Source organism: Hyla sarda, chromosome 11, assembly GCF_029499605.1.
Source record: "Hyla sarda isolate aHylSar1 chromosome 11, aHylSar1.hap1, whole genome shotgun sequence".
NCBI lineage: Eukaryota > Metazoa > Chordata > Amphibia > Anura > Hylidae > Hyla > Hyla sarda.
In genome coordinates, this window is record NC_079199.1 from 84,966,018 (window position 1) to 84,987,246 (window position 21,229).

Here is a 21,229-nt window from a genome sequence, read left to right on the forward strand (position 1 = left end):
ATGGCAACAAGATCCGGCGAGGGAGTGCAGGGGAAGTGAGGTATAAGTAGGGAGTGCACAGGTGAACATACTGATTAAGCCTGCTGCGCCAATCAGTGGCGCAGTGGCCCTTTAAATTGCAGAGACCCGACGCGCGCGCGCCCTAAGGAGCGGGGCCGCGCGCGTCGGGACAAGACAGACGGGGAACGGGTCAGGTACGGAAGCCGAGATGCGCATCGTGAGCGGGCGCCTCCCGCGTCGCGAATTGCATCCCGGCTGGGAGAGATAGTGCAGCGCACCCGGTCAGCAGGTCTGACCGGGGCGCTGCGAATGAGAGGATGCTGCGAGCGCTCCGGGGAGGAGCGGGGACCCGGAGCGCTCGGCGTAACAAACACTCTTTGTTTGAGCTTTTAATCTACTATCTCTGTTTAAGCATGCACTTTGTATTTTCTGGTTTTAGCTAATGTTATGTGGCATGCTCTTAGTAGATTTTAAGCTGTGTTTGTTTAGTCAGTTTTAGGATTTGTATGTCCTTTTTGCTATGTGTCTGTTCACACTGTGTTTTCTCTTGTATTCGTTTATATGAAGTTCTGTGTTTTATATTTCTGTTTTCCTACTGGGTAGGCTTCTGACCACAGTGTGGAGTGTGCTGCTGGCCAATAGTCTTTGATCAAACACTTATCCCCTATCCTGTGCATAAGGGATAAGTGTTATATCACTGCAGATGTCCTTTAAGTAGTTATTTTCCATTTTATTTTTACAGGCAGCCAGTGCAAAGAGCAAAAGACTGGTATTATTTCCATCAATATCTATGCCCAAATTGCACACATGGTGTGAGCTTTGAAGGGTTGTGTTTCACAAGGATAATGTCATGTCCGTCCTGGTCTGTGTTCACACACAGCTATTGGATTTGCTGTGTGTGAACAGTTTATGTTCCCTGGTCAGGGAATAGTTAATGTCTCTGGCTTTTTCAGCTTCAGCTTCAGCTTTATGTGAAGTTTTGTGTTTTATATTTCTGTTTTCCTACTGGGTCAGCTTCTGACCACACTGGTGAGTGTGCTGCTGACCAGTAGTCTATTTGGATTTATTGTTAATGGCTACTCCTATAGTGGAGTGTCCAGTTTGTGTGTTCAGTCTGAACAGTGTTCTATAAATATATCCTGTCTATCTATGCAACCCTGTTACCACTCCATGGGACTCCTTGTCTACTGGAGGTTTTGCATAGGGAATGCGAATATTCCTGATTAGCGATAGATCCCTGTTTCTGGTCCATGGGGACTTTGTGTCTACTGGATGTTCTGGGGAATTATGCTATATTCCTGTCTGTTCCTAAAGTCTGTTGACTTATCAGTTTTCTTGTCTGGTGTTTTGAACTCTATTTTTATTAGTTCTTGATTTCAGATCTTTGGAGTTCTGTTCATGACCACGGATCTATAGTGTCCTCTTTTCATGTCCGCTGATCTATAGTGTCCTCTGTTCATGACCGCTGATCCATAGTGTCCCCTGTGCTGCTCTTTGATCTGTGTCTTCTGAACTTATACTATTGAGTTCAAGGTTCCTGTTATGTTTCTGGTTTGGGACCGACTATTTATTAGTATGTGTTTTTAGCTGCCCTTTAGCTCAGGGAGGGACCGTCACCCAGTTGTCTATTCACCGTTTAGGGTGGATGGGCAAGTAGGCAGGGAGAGCGGTTTTAGGGTCAGCTTAGGGCTCACTCTCCTTGTTCCCCTGGTCGGTCCTTGACAGATAAAGAGATTGCATGTGTAAGATACCATTTTGCTATTAAGCACTGGCCTCCAACCAAGAGAACTTTAGTTTTAACCAGCTGGCAATTGCTCATATTTGTGGTTCAGCTAAGCAGGAGTCTATAGTTTGAGATGGGCCATGGACTATGGGCTTCCATCATAAGTATAGTTGGGTAGTATTAGTAACAGCCTCCTATATAACCTTTTCTATGCCCAATAGACAAATTCGTTGATGTTATTGTTATGATGGATTAGTAGATTTTAGGTAGTGTGGATTACAGAGTTTATTAACTGTGTGGCACAACTGTGTTGGCCTTGTACTTGTAGGCCTGTTGTTAGGGTCACAGCAGGTGGTGGATCCTCTTAACCTGTGTGGATGATGACGTGAGCTGTGCCAGGGAGCGGAGTCTAAGGTGCTGCTGGTTTTCACCAGAGCCCGCTGCAAAGCGGGATGGTCTTGCTGCGGAAGGCGGCACCCAGGTCGCTACCCCTGGCACGACTCGTCCCCACAGGTAACTGGGATGAAGCGTGGTACAGAAGGATAAGACAAGACATGGTCAGGATAGCTGTAGGTCAGGGCAGGCGGCACAGTAGCAGGGTCAGGTCACGGAACAAGGATCAGGTACACGGATAATCAGGATAACAGGAAACACAGTATGCTTTCACTAGGGCACAAGGCAACAAAGATTCGGCAGGGATACAAGGGAGGGGCAAGTACTTATAAAAAGAGCACAGGTGAATACACTTAATTAAATGAGTACTGGTCCTTTAAATAAAATAGCTCCGGCACGCGTGCCCCCACCTCCTAGGGCACGCGCCAGCAGCAGGGGCATGGCAAGAGAGCGCTCCGGCCAGACACGCTGTTACACCTGTTGAAAAGAGGTGGAATTTTTTCTTGTTCATAGCTGATTGGTCAATGTGATTTTGACTTTCAGGACTGCAGTTTTCACCACTTTAGTTCTTAATCTGTCTCTTCTGTTCTTCTCTTCAAGCTCCAGTGAGTTGGGCTAAATGTTGCACATGGGTGAATAAAGTGTCCAAAATTCTGTGGGCAGAGTGAAGGACATATTCAAAAACCTGTATGTAACAGTATTATGTATTATATATTATGTAACAGTAATAAATATTCTCGCCTTTTCTGTTTCTAAAGATTTTTTTTTAATTCAACATTTTTGCTCCGCATTTTTATTTAATTGAACATTTTTGCTCCAATTTAAATGCAAATGATCTCATATCTATCTATCTATCTCTCATATCTATCTATCTATTTCATATCTATCTATCTATCTCATATCTATCTCATATCTATCTATCTCATATCTATCTATCTATCTTTCTATTTGTGTTCGTAGAAGGTAATCTAAATGCTTTCTTGTTTCACTTGGTAATTGTTTGAGTTATTTCAGGTGTGTGAAGCGCTCTCTGGGTATGACTGGTATATAGCAGATTCCAAACTAAGTTTGTAAAAGACTTGAGCTAATGAAGATTGTTTGTGCTCAATTCCCACTAATAGCAGGGTCAGATTACACAATAGAAGTAGTCGTCATCGCGTCACTGTGGATTCCTACTTTGGAGTGTCATGATAAGCCATGATGGTTTGTTGCCTTGGTAACAGAGAACAGGGTGTCAATGATGATAAATATCAAGACTAAATCATATTTATGCATCATTTTATGATTTTATATGGCCTATCAATTCTATTTTCGATTTTGTCTTTTTTTCTTGGTGGTAATAATACTAATAATTGTCAAGCAATTAAGAAATAAAAAAAACATAGGCACTTTAACCTCTTAATAAGTGCTGATACGCCTTTCTATTGCAGTCATTAAGGGTCCCTATTCTATCCAGCTTTTTACAGCCGAGCTAAAATAAGGCTGTTTGGGTCTTTGGTGCTGCGATTGTGGGAATGCCCTATGAATTTTTTTCAATTTCCCCTGCAAAAAAGAAAAAGATAATAAAAGTGAACTAATATGATACATGTTAAGTAATACAATACTAATATGATACATATGATACATGCATTAAAAAGTACAACTTATCCCTTTAAAAATGAAGTCCTCATCTGGTATTGTTGACTGAAAATTTAAAAAAGAAACTGCACTTGGAAGGCGACGATGGGAAAAATTAGCAAAAACAAAAAACACTTGGGTATTCAGGCCCAGAAGGAATGCCGGGGACAAGGGGGTTAACTCGTGATCAGGCCGGGACACACGGCTGTAATATGGGCATGAACATGTACCTGAAAACCACATGTGTAAAATGGCCATAGGCTATAAAAAAGTTCTCCTCCCCCCCAACAATAGGACTACAATTGTCCATGGTACTAAAAATCATCCCCGTTCACTTGAATGCAGTTGGACCTAATATATACAATGGGGGTATTTATCATTTTTACCTGTTGTCAGTTTCTTTTTACCCATTTTTTTTTACTTTATATTATATGGACGTGCGCCAAATTTATCATTTGGCGCATGTTCTTTATTAACTTTGGCGCATACCATATTCTTCCTTTGGTATGTGTGTTTTCCATGTCAGAATATTGTTGTCAGTGATTTGCGTTAAACAAGCGCCTTATTGCACCAAATTAGCGCCAAAATGATAAATTACTGAATCACAGTGGAGAGAATGTACCAAACTTTGGCGCAAAAAGACACTGCGTCAAAATAATGCGCTAAACATACGCAATAAAAGACACATAAATCCTTTGATAAATACCCCCCAATGTCAATAAACTAGTACTGTCCATGACAACCAATGTCTTCAGTACACTAAAGGCTGTGACCTGGTTGCCTAGGTCAGGTATTTTTTTTTATTTTTGTTGAAAAGGTTATTATTCCCCATCAGTTGTTACACAAAAGCCTTGCTACATCTGTAGGTGCTGTATAAGAAAAATGATAAACACTTGGGTGACAAGAGGTGACCAGCTATGAAGCAAAAAGCTATCAGGTGTAGAACAGATGTTTGGGAGGTCACCGAGATGATGCAGAAAATATGGCTTCCTGACAGCACTGAATGCTTTGTAGTAATGCAGACATGGTAGAGAGCCGCAGATTTCTGATCATTAGCAAATATTGGATTCATTTGCATTAAACAGCAAAGTACATTCCAGGTGAGTTTTTGGGGACCTGAAGTTTTCTGTTAAAATTCTTTAGGCTCTAATAAAATAATATTTTTTTTTTGGATGATTTGGAAAAAAATAACCTTTAAAATTTTCGAGAATTTTAAAAGTCTATAAACCAAACCTTTATCTAGAAAAAAAAAACCTTTACTTTTTGATAAAATATAGAGTTATATCCAAATTTTCACTGAAACTCCCCCTCCCATAGACTTTCATTGAGGGGGCAGGGCATGAAGTCATGAGGGGGCGGAGCCATGACATCAAGATACTCCATCCCCTGCATCGCCCGTCATCAGCCACAGAGCAATCCTCGCTCTGTGCAGCTGAGGAACGGGGGTGCTGCAGGAGAGGTCGCGGAGGTCCCCAGAGGCAGGCCCCCCCACGATAAAACATCTTATGATAAGATATCTAGGGGTGGAGTACCCCTTTAAGGCTGTGTTTACAGGGCAGAATCCGAAGGAAAAATTCAGCTTGACAATTTTGCTGCATGGAGTTACCATTGTGGTAAATAGTATTTCCGCTGTCCCATTCACACAGCTACAGAATTTCTGCTACGGAAATCCGCTGCCAGCTTGGCAAAACAGGAATCTGAGTGAAAGCACAGAAATTCCATCATGTGAACATAGCCTTAGGGTCTATTCACATGGCAGAATTTTCACTTGCGATACACGGGGTTATAGTACGGTTGAACAGGAGACCAATGCGGGGTCTCGGACTGCTATACCTACCTGCAGTCCGGAGCCCCGATCCCCCGAAGGTCCCTCTCTCCCAGCGCTGACTTGCGCTTTGAGGCGGGCCCGCCGGCTAGATTTAAATATTCATGAGCGCCTAGAGATGAGCGAATTTTAGAAAAATTTGGTTTGGTCCAAATTATTTGTGGCAAATCTGTATTTAAAATAGCTATTTCTGGCCTAAAGAGAGCCTCAATAGGGGTCTAGAACACTTTGCATTGCTGTAACATGCATAGGGTGTGTGCTGGGTTAGTGAAATATTACTGTTATTCAGTATGACATGCAGATTAGAGGCGTCACTATTAGAATCACTGTCACAGAGCGGAACAATGACAGAGCCTGGAGGTGGCATCAGTATGAGGAGACCATACAGTGGCTAAATGACACAGCGTGGTGGTGGCAACAGCCTGACGAGACAATAGGGCCTCACAATTGATAAGATTAAAGATATTTTTTAACATTTAAATTGAAGATTTCAAATAGATGAACCTAAAAAGTTTTATTTAATGTGCCAGCAGCATGAGGAGACCACATGGCGGTACAGTGACACAGCCTGGAGGTGGCAGAAGCATGAGGAGGCCATATAGTGGCTGAATGACACAGCCTGTAGTTGGCGGCAACATCAGGAGACCATATAGTGGCTGAATAACACAGCCTGGAGTTGGAGGCAGCAAGAGCAGACCATATAGTGGCTGCTTGACATAGCCTGGAATTGGCGGCAGCATGAGGAGGCCATATAGTGGCTGAATGACACAGCCTGGAGGTGGCGGAAGCATGAGGAGACCATATAGTTGCAGAATGAGACAGCTTGGAGGTGGCAACAGCATGAGGAGAACATATGGTGGAAGTATGAGACAGCCTGGAGGTGGCATCAGCAGCATCAGGAGTCCTGAAAGTGACCCGGTGACATAGTGGGGCAGTGGGTGGCAATACCAGTACCCGTGATGAAAGTGGGTGAAAAAAGGAGAACTTGGCATCAGATGTGTGGCATCACGGGGGTGGCAGGATCAGAATAGTAGCTGAGGCAGGTAGGCAGAAGAAAACGGTCTCTTTTGTAAAAGTGTTAGGGTGCACAAGTAAGTATTGAGGATATGCATTACTTAAAACTTAACTTTTAATAATATTCTTATGATAAAATATATGTACCCAAAATGTTTTTGAAATCAAACAAAAGGAAAGGTGTGCAAAAAACACCATGTGCCACCTACACCACCAAGTATTGACGTTCATCCCGTAATCCTGGCGACTGACCAATAATACAGCTTTCTCAAAGGTCCTGAGCAAACGGCAGGTGTCACGTATGAGCTGCCACTGGTTGACATTGAAGTTACACAGGGGAGTCCCCCTATCCACTTGGATCATCAACCATGCTACCACTGTGCTGGCTCAGCTGCTGCCTCACGGGCAACCTGCAACCCTCTTTTCCTGATGATGATGAAGCCCCTTCTGCACCCGGCTCCCAAGTGCGATCAGCTTCATCGTCATCGAGTTGTGTCTGCACGCCAATGATGTCCTGCTCAGGTTCCTCAACAGTGTCTGCTTCAGGAGCCTGAACACTCGCAACACCACCTCTCACACCACTCTCCTCATCACTACTTGTCCGCCTAGCGGACGACGCGGCGGATGTCTCCTCCACTTCTTGGCTGGGCAGTAGCTGCTGACTGTCCTCTAGATCGTCCTCACTAAATAATGGAGCCTAACCCACATCATAAGATACTTCTTTGGGGGGGGGGGACAGCATAGGAAAGAGGCAATGGGAGGACAGGGCCATGCCAACTGAGGGTTGTGTCTGAGGAACCCACCGACTGTTGACTGGGGGTGTCAGATGTCACTGTCAGATGACCGTGTTAACCAATCGATGACGGCAGATGGGTTGCTGGTCGAGACACAACCGCTAGCCCCTAGTCTGCTGCGACCACTGCCTGATGAATTTATGCCTCTGCCACTCTTCTGTGCACGTCCTGGCACTTCTCTGCCTGACATACTTAGTGCGTATATGAGGGGAGTACAATACACTACACTTAAAACAGTATTTGTCTACAACACCAGCAGGTGTATACTTTTGCCTGGCCTTTCACAGTATCTAGGCCCTTAAGACTTTAACAGGAACAAAATGGTAAACCACTTAGATGTACGTATGTGGTATGCACTTATGAGGGTAGGACAATGCGCTCCAGTACGCTTAAAACAGTATATGTCTACAACACCAGCAGGTGTCTACTTTTACCACGCCTTACACAGTATCTAGGCCCTTAAGACTTTAACAGGAACAAAATGGTACACCACTTAGAAGTACGCACAGGTTACACTTAATAGAGGACAATATGCTTTTAGTGCTCTGGTCACCATAACTGGCTGGCTACTATTAGCTTTTCAGTTGTTGTACACACCAGTGCTGCAGCACACAGTCACTGTGTACTACACCCAAAATTGCACTCTCTCAATCTCACTCCCTTCCCTATCAGTGCTTTTAGGCTGGATTTGGGCTTGATGCGAATTGCTGCAGTAAAAAATCTTTTCTGTGCAACACACTGCTCTCTGTCCTTCTCTGCAATAGAATGCTGATGTGACTGGCAGGTGAATCGCTGCTGTAAAATTGCTTTCCTGTGCAACACACACTGCTGTCTGTTTCTTTCTCTCTGTAATAGAACACTGATGTGACTGGCCGCAAGATGGCTGCCGATTGGAGTCATGGCTGTAAATGTTGGCATCCCAGACATTTTTCAAAAAAACAAAGTATTTCTCACAGAAAAGGATTGCAGTAACACATGTTTTGCTATACACATGTTTAGTCCCTTTGTGTGTATTGGAACTAAACCAAAAAAGGGAGGGAAAAAAAGCTAATTTGACATAATGTCACAGCAAACTCCAAAAATGGGCTAGACAAAATTATTGGCACCCTTAACTTAATATTTGGTTGCACAGCCTTTGGAAAAAAATAACTGAAATCAGTCTCTTCATATAACCATCAATAAGCTTCTTACACCTCTCAGCCGGAATGTTGGACCACTCTTCCTTTGCAAACTGCTCCAGGTCTCTCTTATTGGAAGGCGCCTTTTCCCAACAGTAATTTTAAGATCTCTCCACAGGTGTTCAATGGGATTTAGATCTGGACTCATTGCTGCCACTTCAGAACTCTCCAGCGCTTTGTTGTCATCCATTTCTGGATGCTTTTTGGGGTCATTGTCCTGCTGGGTGACCCAAGATCTCGGATGCAAACCCAACTTTCTGACACTGGGCTGTACAGTGCGACCCAAAATCTATTGGCAATCCTCAGATTTCATGATGCCTTGCACACATTCAAGGCACCCAGTGCCAGAGGCAGCAAAACAACCCCAAAATATCATTGAACCTCCATCATATTTCACTGTAGGTTCTGTGTTCTTTTCTTTGTAGGCCTCATTCCATTTTCGGTAAACAGTAGAATGATGTGCTTTACCAAAAAGCTGTATCTTGGTCTCATCTGTCCAAAAGACGTTTTCCCAGAAGGATTTTGGCTTACTCAAGTTAATTTTGGCAAAATGTAGTCTTGCTTTTTTATGTCTCTGTGTCAGCAGTGGGGTCCTCCTGGGTCTCCTACCATAGAGTTTAATTTCATTTAAATGTCAATGGATAGTTTGCACTGACACAGATGCTCCCTGAGCCTGAAGGACAGCTTGAATATCTTTGGAACTTGTTTGGGGCTGCTTATCCACCATCTGGACTATTCTGCGTTGACACCTTTCATCAATTTTTCTCTTCCGTCCACGCCCAGGGAGATTAGCTACAGTGCCATGGGTTGCAAACTTCTTGTTAATGTTGCGCATTGTGGACAAAGGCAAATCTAGATCTCTGGAGATGGACTTGTAACCTTGAGATTGTTGATATTTTTCCACAATTTTGGTTCTCAAGTGCTCAGACAGTTCTCTTCTCCTCTTTCTGTTGTCCATGCTTAGTGTGGCACACACAGACACACAATGCAAAGACTTAATGAACTTCTCTCCTTTTTATCTGCTTTCAGGTGTGATTTTTATATTGCCCACACCTGTTACTTGCCCTAGATGAGTTAAAAGTAGCATCACATGCTTGAAACAATCTTTTTTTTCCACAATTTTGAAAGGGTGCCAATAATTTTGTCCAGCCCATTTTTGGAGTTTGGTGACATTATGTCCACTTTGCTTTTTTCCCTCCCTTTTTTGGTTTAGTTCCAATTCACACAAAGGGAATAAACATGTGTATAGCAAAACATGTGTTACCTTTACTGTGAGAAATACTTCATCTTCTAGAAAAATTTCAGGGGTACCAACATTTACGGCCATGACTGTGTATAGGGCTGTGACATGACAGGATTGGCTGGCTGCTGATAGGCTGCATGCTGCATGTGATTCAGGGTCATCCTGCCGACCCTTGTTCCCGCCTTCCCAGCATTCCTTGCCCCATGTCCTCCCATGTGGATCCACCATTTTAGCTGCCCGGCCCCCGGAGCCTGGACCACACCAAATGGAGTTTAATGAAGCGATTCGCAGCGATAATCACATTCGTTACGAATCAAATTTTTCCTGAAATTCGTAACAAATTCAGATTCATCAGATTGGATTCGCTCATCCCTATAGGCGCCGGTCACGTGAACACTCGTGCCTACTGAGCGATCACGGGACCAGCATTTATGAATCTAGCCGGCGGGCCCGCTTCAAACCACAAGTCAACGCTGCCAGAGGGGGACCTTTGGGGGATCGGACAAGACTAAAAAGAAATTCAAAAAAGAAAAGAATTTCCTCTGTAGCATACAGCTGCTAAAAAGTACTGGAAGGGTAAAGATTTTTAATAGAAGTAATTTACAAATTTGTTTAACTTTCTGGCACCAGTTGATAAAAAAAAAAATTTACACCGGAGAACCCCTTTAAAAGTGTTTTTTGGTCTTTGTACATTTTTTTGTACTTTTTTCACCTGTAAAACACCCATGAATTTTAAGCATTTTTTGCCATTGCTTTACTGTGTTATATATTATGTTACAATATATGTGTGTTTTTTCTAGTGTCATATAGTAAGATCTTTCCCAGATAAGGCTGGATTTTGAAAAAACTCCATTGATCCAAAGAACACCACTAAGATGCCACAAAACAGAAACCATTGCATATAGTGTGTTTGATATTGTACTATAGACTTAAAAGGGGTACTCCGGTGGAAAACTATTTTTTTTAAGCAATTGGTGCCAGAAAGGTAAACAGATTTGCAGTGGCGTTGCTAGAGTTGGTGTCAACCGATGCGGCAGAAAATGGTGTCACCCCCATACCTACCCCCTCCCCCCAGTAAATTTTTAGCCTGTTGTGACAGACATCACTGTTGTAGTGCATTGTGAGAAATTCCAGTATAATAATCAGATATACCAGTTGCCACATAATAGGAAAGTGTTAAAGAAGTTTTCACCATTTAAATATACAGCTCCCAGAATTACTTAAAGGGGTACTCCACTGGAAAACATTTTCTTTTATATCAACTGGTGCCAGAAAGTTAAACAGATTTTTAAATTACTTCTATTCAAAAATCTTAATCCTTGCAGTACTTATAAGCTGGTGTATGCTCCACAGGAAGTTGTGTAGTTCTTTCCAGTCTGACCACAGTGTTATTTGCTGACACCTCTGTCAATGTCAGGAACTGTCCAGAGCAGGATAGGTTTGCTATGGGGATTTGCTCCTACTATGGACAGTTCTTGACATGGACAGAGGTGTCCGCACAGAGCACTGTGGTCAGACAGAAAAGAAATGAAAAAAGAAAATAACTTCCTGTGAATCGCTGATACAGCAGCTAATAAGTACTGGAAGGATTAAGATTTTTAAATAGAAGTCATTTACAAATCTGTTTAAGGGTGGGTTCACACTACGTTTTCTCCCATACGGGAGCGCATACGGCAGGGGGGAGCTAAAAGCTCGCGCTCCCATATGCCTTTGTATGCGCTCCCATATGTAATTCATTTCAATGAGCCGGCCGGAGTGAAACGTTCGGTCCGGTCGGCTCATTTTTGCGCCGTATGCGCTTTTACGACCGGACCTCAAACCGTGGTTGACCACAGTTTTAGGTCCGGTTGTAAAAGCGCATACGGTGCAAAAATGAGCCGACCGGACCGAACGTTTCACTCCGGCCGGCTCATTGAAATGAATTACATACGGGAGCGCATATGAAGGCATACGGCAGCGCGAGGTATGCCGTATGCGCTCCCGTATGGGAGAAAACATAGAGTGAACCCAGCTTAACTTTATAGCACCAGTTGATGAAAAAAATTTTTTTTCCAGCAGAGTACCCCTTTGAGCAGTGGTGAGGTTATGATGGGAGTTGTAGTTTCACTGACCTAACTGTAGATCTGACAAGCGACTACAGCTCTGATAGGACATAGAGAGGAGAATACACAATATCAGTGACTACAGGTGACGTCTTCTCTATAGTCTTCCCTTATCTAATTCAGATGGTACATACTGCCAGGACTTGTTCCAGCTAAAACTTCTGTCTGTAGAATGTGACGCCCAGACGTCTCCTCACTATGTCAGCGCATTCTCATCCTCTATATGAAAACAAGTATTATTATAAACCTGCCAGACACTGTATCCTCTAAATATAATACTACTATACACTATACTCTTTGATTATAAGCCTTCCATACACCATACCAACTGAATATAATACTACCACACACTGTACATTCTGAATATAATACCAACACATACTGTACCCCTGAATATAATACCGCCACACACTGTACCCTCTGAATATAATACTACCACCCACTGCACCCTCTGAATATAATACTACCACATACTGTACCCTCTGAACATAAATCTGCCACATACTGTACCCCTGAATATAATACCGCCACACACTGTACCCTCTGAATATAATACTACCACCCACTGCACCCTCTGAATATAATACTACCACATACTGTACCCTCTGAATATAATACTTAGAGATGAGCGAACTTACAGTAAATTCGATTCGTCACAAACTTCTTGGCTCGGCAGTTGATGACTTTTCCTGCATAAATTAGTTCAGCTTTCAGGTGCTCCGGTGGGCTGGAAAAGGTGGATACAGTCCTAGGAGACTCTTTCCTAGGAATTTATCCACCTTTTCCAGCCCACCGGAGCACTTGAAGGCTGAACTAATTCACCAGGATAAGCCATCAACTGCCGAGCTGAGAAGTTTGTGACGAATCGAATTTACTGTAAATTTGCTCATCTCTAATAATACTACCACAAACTGCGCCCTCTGAATATAACATTGCCATACAGTGCACACTCTGAATATAATACCACAACCGCAGTAACACCCCTCAACATCCGTTAGCTGATGCTATTACCACGGGAGGGGGGTATTGGTGGTGTTGCTAGTGGATGATGGGGGTGCTACACTGGGGGGTGTTGCCGGAGGATGATGACGGTGCTGCTGGCCATCCCCCTGGCAGTATCACCCACATCATCCATCGGCAGGATCATCCTCCTGGCACGAGCACCGCCATCATCCACCATCAGGATCTGCTGATGGAGGTGCTACTGCTGGGGGGGGGGTGTTGCTGGTGGATGATGAGGGTGCTACTGCCGGGGGGGGGGGGGAGCATTAGGTTGGCAGCAGTTCCCCCACTTTAGGTAGGCAGCAGTTCCCCCACATTAGGTAGGTAGCAGTTTCCCCACATTAGGTAGCATCTTTTCCCCACATTAGGCAGCATAGATTCCCCACATTTGGTACCAGTTCCCCCACATTAGGTAGGTACCAGTTACCCCACATTAGGTAGCAATTTCCCCACATTAGGTAGCACAGATTCCCCACATTAGGTAGCAGTTTCCCCACATTAGGTAGCATAGATTCCCCACATTCGGTAGCACAGATTCCCCACATAAGGTAGCATAGATTCCCCACATTTGGTAGCACAGATTCCCCACATTAGGTAGCAGTTTCCCCACATTAGGTAGCATAGACTCCCCACATTAGGTAGCATAGACTCTGCACATTTGGTAGTAGTTTCCCCACATTAGGCCGCAGGTTCCCTTGCAGGTTCCCCACAATGGGTCAAAGTCTCCCCACATTAGATTGCTGGTTCAAACCCCCCCCCCCCCCCCCCCCCCACACACACAAAAAAACAAAACACAAACAACACAGAGACACAAAAACACACACACACATTCAGAGAGACACACAATCACAGACAGACACACACACAGAGTCACACAGTCACACACAGAGTCACACAAACACACACACAGTCACACACACACAGAGTCATACAGTCACACACACACAAACACATAGTCACACACACACACACACAGTCACACACACACACACACAGTCACACACACACAGAGTCACATACACACACACAGTCACACACACACACACACACACAGAGTCATACAGTCACACACACACACACAGAGTCACACAAACACACACAGAGTCACACAGTCACACACACACACAGAGTCACATACACACACACAGTCACACACACACACAGTCACAAACACATACACACAGTCACACACACATACACACAGTCACACACACACAGTCACATACACACACACACACAGAGTCACACACACAAACACACACACACACACACACACACACAGAGTCACACACAGACAGAGATAGAGACAGACAGAGAGACAGACACACACACTCACCCATCTAGCGCAGCGATCCTTCTCTCTGGGCACCCTGCGAGTGATATAACTGACGTCCTCCTGCGCGGCCATGCGGTGTGACGTCAGGTGAAGGCCGGGGGGGGGGGGGGGGTTGTGCTGACGGACGGGAGGCCGGTCGGGCACGGATGGGGGGTGTCGGTGTAGCTGGGGAGGGGAGGAGGTGTGCTGCGGAGCGTCTTGGTGTCATCCCATTAGGTTGGTGTCACCCGGTGCGGGCCGCACCCGGGTCACAACACCAGTGCAGATTAGTGAATTACTTCTATTTAAAAATCTTTATCCTTCCAGTACTTATCAGCTGCTGTATGCTCCACAGGAAGTCCTTTTCTTTTTGAATTTCTTTTCTGTCTGACCACAGTGCTCCCTGCTAACACCTCTGTCCATTTCAGGAATTGTCCAGAGCAGTAGAGGTTTGCTATGGAAATTTGCTCCTACTCTGGACAGTTCCTGACATGGACAGAGGTGTCAGCAGAGAGCACTGTGGTCAGACAGAAAATAAATTCAAAAAGAAAAGAACTTCCTATGGAGTATACAGCAGCTGATAAGTACAGGAAGGATTAAGATTTTTACATAGAAATAATTTACAAATCTGTTTAACTTTCTGGCACCAGTTGATTTTATTAGAAGAATATTGTTGTGCAATACTGTACAATGAATATGAAAGCAGTACTATATATATATATACGGATATACAGTTTATATAGGAAATGCACAAAATAGGATCGGGAATGACAATGCTGTTACAATGTGAACATCATCAACTAGAGTACATGTAATTTGCAATAGTACATTTTGTAATATATATGTATAAAACAAAAGAACAACCCAAGCCCCACTGTCAGACATCCGTCAACTAAAGAATCAGGCATTGAAATTCAACATTTCCGATCCTTTTTCTCCTTGTCATCACATTAGATGGTTGGCTGGTCCTGCCGAAACCAGTGGATTCTTCTTTAGAGATCTTAAGAATCAAAAGTCCTACACCTTAGTGGGGAGATTTATCAAAACCTGTCCAGAGGAAAAGTTACCAATAGCAACCAGTCAGATCGCTTCTTTCATTTTTAACCCCTTCCCGCTATAGGACGTATGCATACATCCAATCATCCGACACGTTCGCGCAATTGGACGTATGCATACGTCCTAGCGATCTCCGGCACTGCCGCGGGCAGCGCAGGAGATCGGTGACGGGACCCGGCTGTCAATCACAGCCGGAGTGCCGCCGCAGCTGCCGGGTCCGTGATCGCCCAGTCCTGGCAGCATTAACCCCATAGATGCTGTGATCAATCCTGATCACGGCATCTATGGTGTTGACAGGGGGAGCGCTCTCCCCCTGTTCTCCAACGGCGGCGCTGCGATACAATCGCGGGTCGTCGTTGGTTGCTATGGCAGCAGGAGGTCAGATCATGACCTTCTCTCTGCCTGCTACGGAAGCCTGTGAGATCCAGCCAGAGGCTATAGTGTCTGCAGCTCATCAGGTCATACCGTGCTGCAGTACAAATGTATTGCAGCATAGTATAACCTGTAAAAAGTGTAAAAAAGAAAAGAAAAAGTTCTTCAATAAAAGTATGAAGTGTAAAAAATAAAATAAAAAAATGCCCCTTTCCCAATAAAAGCCCTGTATTATCACAAAAAAGATCAAAAAACACAAATCATATTCATAATAGGTATTGCCACGTCCGTAATGACATGTACTATAAAACTATGAGGTAAATTCTCCCGCACAGTGAACGCCGTAAATAAAAAACACAAAAAAACTGCATAATTAGCCAATTTTGGTACAAATAGCAGAATAAAAAAGATCAAAAGGTAGCACAAAAATGATACCAATAAAAAATACAGCTCATCCCGCAAAAAACAAGCCCTTACTCAATGGCGCCGGATGAAAAATAAAAAAGTTACGGCTGTTTGAAAATGAATGGCAGAAAAAGGAAAAAGAACATAGAAAGCCATATAAAATGGGTATTGCCATAATCGTACTGACCCACAGAATAAATAAAACATCACTTTTACTGCACAGTGTACACCATAAAAAACGCCAGAAATTTTCCAGTTTTTCACAGTATTTTGAAGTTTTTCACAAAAAATGCTTCATGTGTCAACAAAAATGCACCAGTTATATAAAGTACAATATATCGCGAAAAAACTCTCTCAGAATCGCTCTGCTCAGAAAAATGGCTCTTTTAAAAAAAAATTGGGCATGTACCTTATTTTTCGCCGTATAAGACGCACTTTTTCTTCCCCAAAACTGGGGGGTGGGGGGGGGGGGAAGTTGGTGCGTCTTATATGGCGAATGCACACATATCGCGGTGGTCCCTGCGGCCATGAACGGCCGGGACCCGCGGCTAATACAGGACATCACCGATTGCGGTGATGCCCTGTATTAACCCTTCAGACGCGGCGATCAAAGCTGAACGCCGCGTCTGAAGCCAAAGTGACACTAACCCGGCAGCTCAGTCGGGCTGTTCGGGACCGCCACGGTGAAATCGCGGCGTCCCGAACAGCTTACAGGACACCAGGAGGGACCTTACCTGCCTCCTTGGTGTCTGCTCCGTGCCGGCTTCCCCTGCATGGTGGCGCTCTCCTTCGATGTCATCACGTCATCGCGCACGTTGTCCCGTCGTCCAATAGGAGCGGTGTGCGTAGCGACGTGATGACGGCGTCGGAGAGCGAGGATCCCGGGGAAGAAGACGTCCGGAGCGTCGGGGACACCCTGGGGACGCGGCGACAGCGATGGAGCGACATCCAGGGCAGCGGTGACGAGCGGTGACGGGTCCGGAGCGGCGGGGACACGTGAGTATTACCTACTACACCAGTGGTCTTCAACCTGCGGACCTCCAGATGTTGCAAAACTACAACTCCCAGCATGCCCGGACAGCCAACGGCTGTCCGGGCATGCTGGGAGTTGTAGTTTTGCAACATTTGGAGGTCCGCAGGTTGAAGATCACTGTTGGGTGCAGAATCTTTTTTTCTAGATTTTGCACCTCTAAAATTGGGTGCGTCTTATATGCTGGTGCGTCCTATAGGGCGAAAAATACGGTATCTCTTTAAATGGTAATAACTTTAAAACGCTTTTTCTGAGCAGAGCGGTCCTTAAAGGGGTACTCCGCCCCTAGACATCTTATCCCCTATCCAAAGGATAGGGGATAAGATGTCAGATCGCCGGGGTCCCGCTGCTGGGGACCCCAGGGATCACCGCTGCAGCACCCCTCTATCATTACTGCGCAGAGCGAGATCGCTCTGCACGTAATGACGGGTAATACAGGGGCCGGAGCATCGTTACGTCACAGCTCCGCCCCTCGTGACATCACGGCCTGCCCCCGTCAATACAAGTCTATGGGAAGGGGGCGTGGCAGTCGTCACGCCTCCTGCCATAGACTTGCATTAAGGGGACGGGCCGTGATGTCATGAGGGGCGGAGCCATGACGTGACGCTGCTCCGTCCCCTGTATCGCCCGTCATTACGCACAGAGCAAACTCGCTCTGCGCAGTAATGATAGAGGGGTGCCGCAGCAGCGATCCCCGGGGTCCCCAGCAGCGGGACCCCGGCGATCTGACATCTTATCCCCTATCCTTTGGATAGGGGATAATATGCCAGGGGCGGAGTACCCCTTTAAGGGGTTAAAAAGGCCTCTGAAAAATGAAAGAAGCGATCTGATTGGTTGCTATGGGCAACTCAGCAACTTTTCCTGTGGACGGGTTTTGATAAATCTGCCCCTTTGTTTCTATAGCGGCAGGTTTCTTTTTGTCATTGGGAACAGGTGGGAGTTTCACCAGGCCGGCCTCCAGAAGTGTTTAATCAGGGCCGGCTAACATGTCACCAGGGAAAAGGCTAAAGATGGATTGGTGTGCTTTCCAGGAGTGGCACTTCTCCATTAAAGAGTAAACTCTCCTTTGGACATTGGCTCTTATCAGGGGCTGTGAATGTGGAGGGTGGGGAGGCCGCACTGACATTTAAGACCTAATGAAAGGAATTAGCCCTGGAGAGGTATTAATCTGTGACTCCCAGGGCTTTGATCTGCTACTTTACCTCACGGGTGGTTATTAATGGGGGGGGGGGGTATAGTTTACCAAAGAACATCTTTGTTTTCATCCACCCTCTATACATGCTTCAACACCTTGTTCCCAAAGAGTATGAGGGTCCTTTATAAGAGGCCCGTTGACATGTCCACTCAAAGTGCCGGCTCAACCATCTCAGGAAAACATGAAGAAAACAGAAGCATTTAAGCATGTTACCTCAGAAGAAGATTGGCTGGGGACTTAAAGGGGTACTCCGGTGAAAAGCTTTTTTCTTTTAAAGGGTAGCTCCCACCATCCTATTTTTTTTCTTCTGTCCCTGCCTATTGCCCATCTATCCCTAACCCCCTCCCTGCTTTTAATTTTAATTTTTACTATATTAAAAAAATGCCTTTTGTCTGCCTGGCACTGTGCTCACTACCAGGCAGACTTCCCCAGCAGGCACCACGTCACTGATGCCTGCTGGGGGGGGGGGGACTTCCGCCCTTAGTTCATCTACACAGGGTGCCTCAAGCTGTTTCACCACTACAACTCCCAGCTTGCCCTGACATCTATTAGCTGTCAGGGCGTGCAGGGAGTTGTAGTATTGAAACAGCTGGAGGCACCCTGTGTAGATAAACTATTTGTTAGTTACATGCGGCGCTAGCCCGTCCCCTCCGTCTCCCTCCCCCGCGCCGTACCCCGTTCCCTCCATCACAACCCCCCCCCCCCCCTCCACATACCCCGTTCCCTCATTACACTTACTGCAGAGTCCGGCAGCGGGCGTGCAGGGACAGTGGCGGCGACGAGGCGGCGGCGACGATGTGCGGGAGGAGTGGCCTCCCAGCCAGTGGCCGGGGAGCCAATACGCTCGCTCCCTGTCTGTCTGATTGACAGGCAGGGAGCGATCGCAGGCTGAATGAAAAAGGACCGATGCCCGGCCACATCAGTCCTTTTTCAGGCGTGACGTCACGCCAGGCTGCAGCCGGCCACTAGGAGGGAGGCCCCTAGTGGCCGGTTTTCAAATGTAAATTAAAGCATTTTAATAATAAAAATAATAAAAGTGTATTAGAGATATGTTGTAGTACATAAGTGCTACAACATATCAAAAAAGAAGGTTGTGACAGTGCCCATTTAAATCAACTGGTGGCAGAAAGTTAAACATATTTGTAAATTACTTCTATTAAAAAATCTTAATCCTTCCAGTGCTTATTAGCTGCTGAATGCTACAGAGGAAATTCCTTTCTTTTTGGAACACTGATGACATCACGAACACAGTGCTGACACAGTCTGCTGACATCTCTGTCCATTTTAGCAACCATGGATAGCAGATGTATGCTAAGGGCAGCATGGTGGCTCAGTGGTTAGCACTGCTGCCTTGTAGTGCTGGGGGCTTGGGTTCAAATCCCACTAAGGACAACGATAAATAAAGTGTTATTTTTAGTATAATAACACCAGCAGAGAGAACTGTGCTCGTGATGTAAACAGAGAGTATACCAAAAAGAACATAATTTCCTCTGTAGTATTCAGCAGCTAATAAGTACAGGAAGGATTAAGATTTTTTTAATAGAAGTAATTTACAAATATGTTTAACTTTCTGCCACCAGTTGATTTAAATGAAAAAGGTTTTCACCAGAGTACCCCTTTAAAATACTGTGGTCCCTCAAGTTACAATATTAATTGGTTCCAGGACGACCATTGTATGTTGAAACCATTGTATGTTGAGACCAGAACTCTATGGAAACCTGGTAATTGGTTCTAAAGCCCCAAAATGTCATCCAGAAATAGGAAAAAGTGAGGATTAAATAAAAATAAGTAGATAACTAATATAGATAAAGCAAATCCTTACATATAAAAGTAAGAAAGATCTGCTGGGAGCTGTAATCACTGTCTATTTCAGTGTCACCCAACCAGGGTTCCTCCAGCTGTTGCAAAATTCCAACTCCCAGCATGCCCGGACAGCCTTCGGCTGTCCGAGTATACTGGGAGTTGTAGTTTTGCAACAGCTGGAGGCACCCTCTTTGGGAAACACTGGGAAAATGGAGCCGCCCTCACCTGATGTCAAAAGGAGCCTGGCAAAGGTAAAGAGTACAGAACATGTAATACCTCCCTGTACTGTAGGGGGTAGAGATGAGCGAACTTACAGTAAATTCGATTCGTCACAAACTTCTCGGCTCGGCAGTTGATGACTTTTCCTGAATAAATTAGTTCAGCTTTCCGCTGCTCCGGTGGGCTGGAAAAGGTGGATACAGTCCTAGGAGACTCTTTCCTAGGACTGTATCCAGGGGTCAAGTCCTGCAGGAACGTGTGGGAACTGAGTTCCTGCACTTTTTCCATAGCAGGAACACCATTCCTATTAGCAGGACCAGCTCTTGAATGGAAATCATGGGTGAGTTCCTTCACTTTTTTTTTTCCAGGACTTGACCCCTGACTGTATCCACCTTTTCTAGCCCACCGGAGCACCTGAAAGCTGAACTAATTTATGGTGGATAAAGTCATCAACTGCCGAGCCGAGAAGTTCGTGACAAATGGAATTTACTGTAAGTTCGCTCATCTCTAGTAGGGGGCGCTACCAGACACCATTCATTGCATGCACTTTAGGAATACACAGGTTTTACCAGTGAAATATCCATTCTGATTGGTCGGTTCTTCCAGCTATTGACACGTTTCGCAGATCCCATAGTATTGTATGTTGAGTCTGGTTTCAAGTTACAATGGTCCAAAAAAGACCATTGTATGTTGAAACTATTGTATGTTGAGGCCATTGTAAGTTGAGGGATCACTATATGTTTAAAGGGGTACTCCGGTGAAAACCTTTTTTCTTTTAAATCAACTGGTGGCAGAAAGTAAAACATACTTGTAAATTACTTCTATTAAAAAATCTTAATCCTTCCAGTACTTATTAGCTGCTGAATGCTACAGAGGAAATTCCTTTCTTTTTGGAACTCTGATGACATCACGAACATAGTGCTCTCTGCTGACATCTCTGTCC

General features: G+C 44.9%; 1 long non-coding RNA gene across 2 annotated transcripts; it reads right to left on the bottom strand.

Annotated features, from left to right (window-relative positions):
* Positions 1-1,798: 1,798 nt before the first annotated feature.
* On the bottom strand, positions 1,799-14,281 carry LOC130295481 (uncharacterized). 2 transcript variants are annotated; one of them, XR_008848851.1, is made up of 3 exons: positions 14,228-14,281; positions 3,512-3,658; positions 1,799-2,769 (listed from the first exon to the last, which is right to left on the bottom strand). It is a non-coding gene; the product is annotated as an uncharacterized LOC130295481 (long non-coding RNA). The 2 variants fall into 2 exon arrangements; XR_008848850.1 differs by lacking the exon at positions 3,512-3,658 and adding an exon at positions 12,024-12,108 and having other exon boundaries at positions 14,228-14,279.
* Positions 14,282-21,229: the final 6,948 nt, after the last annotated feature.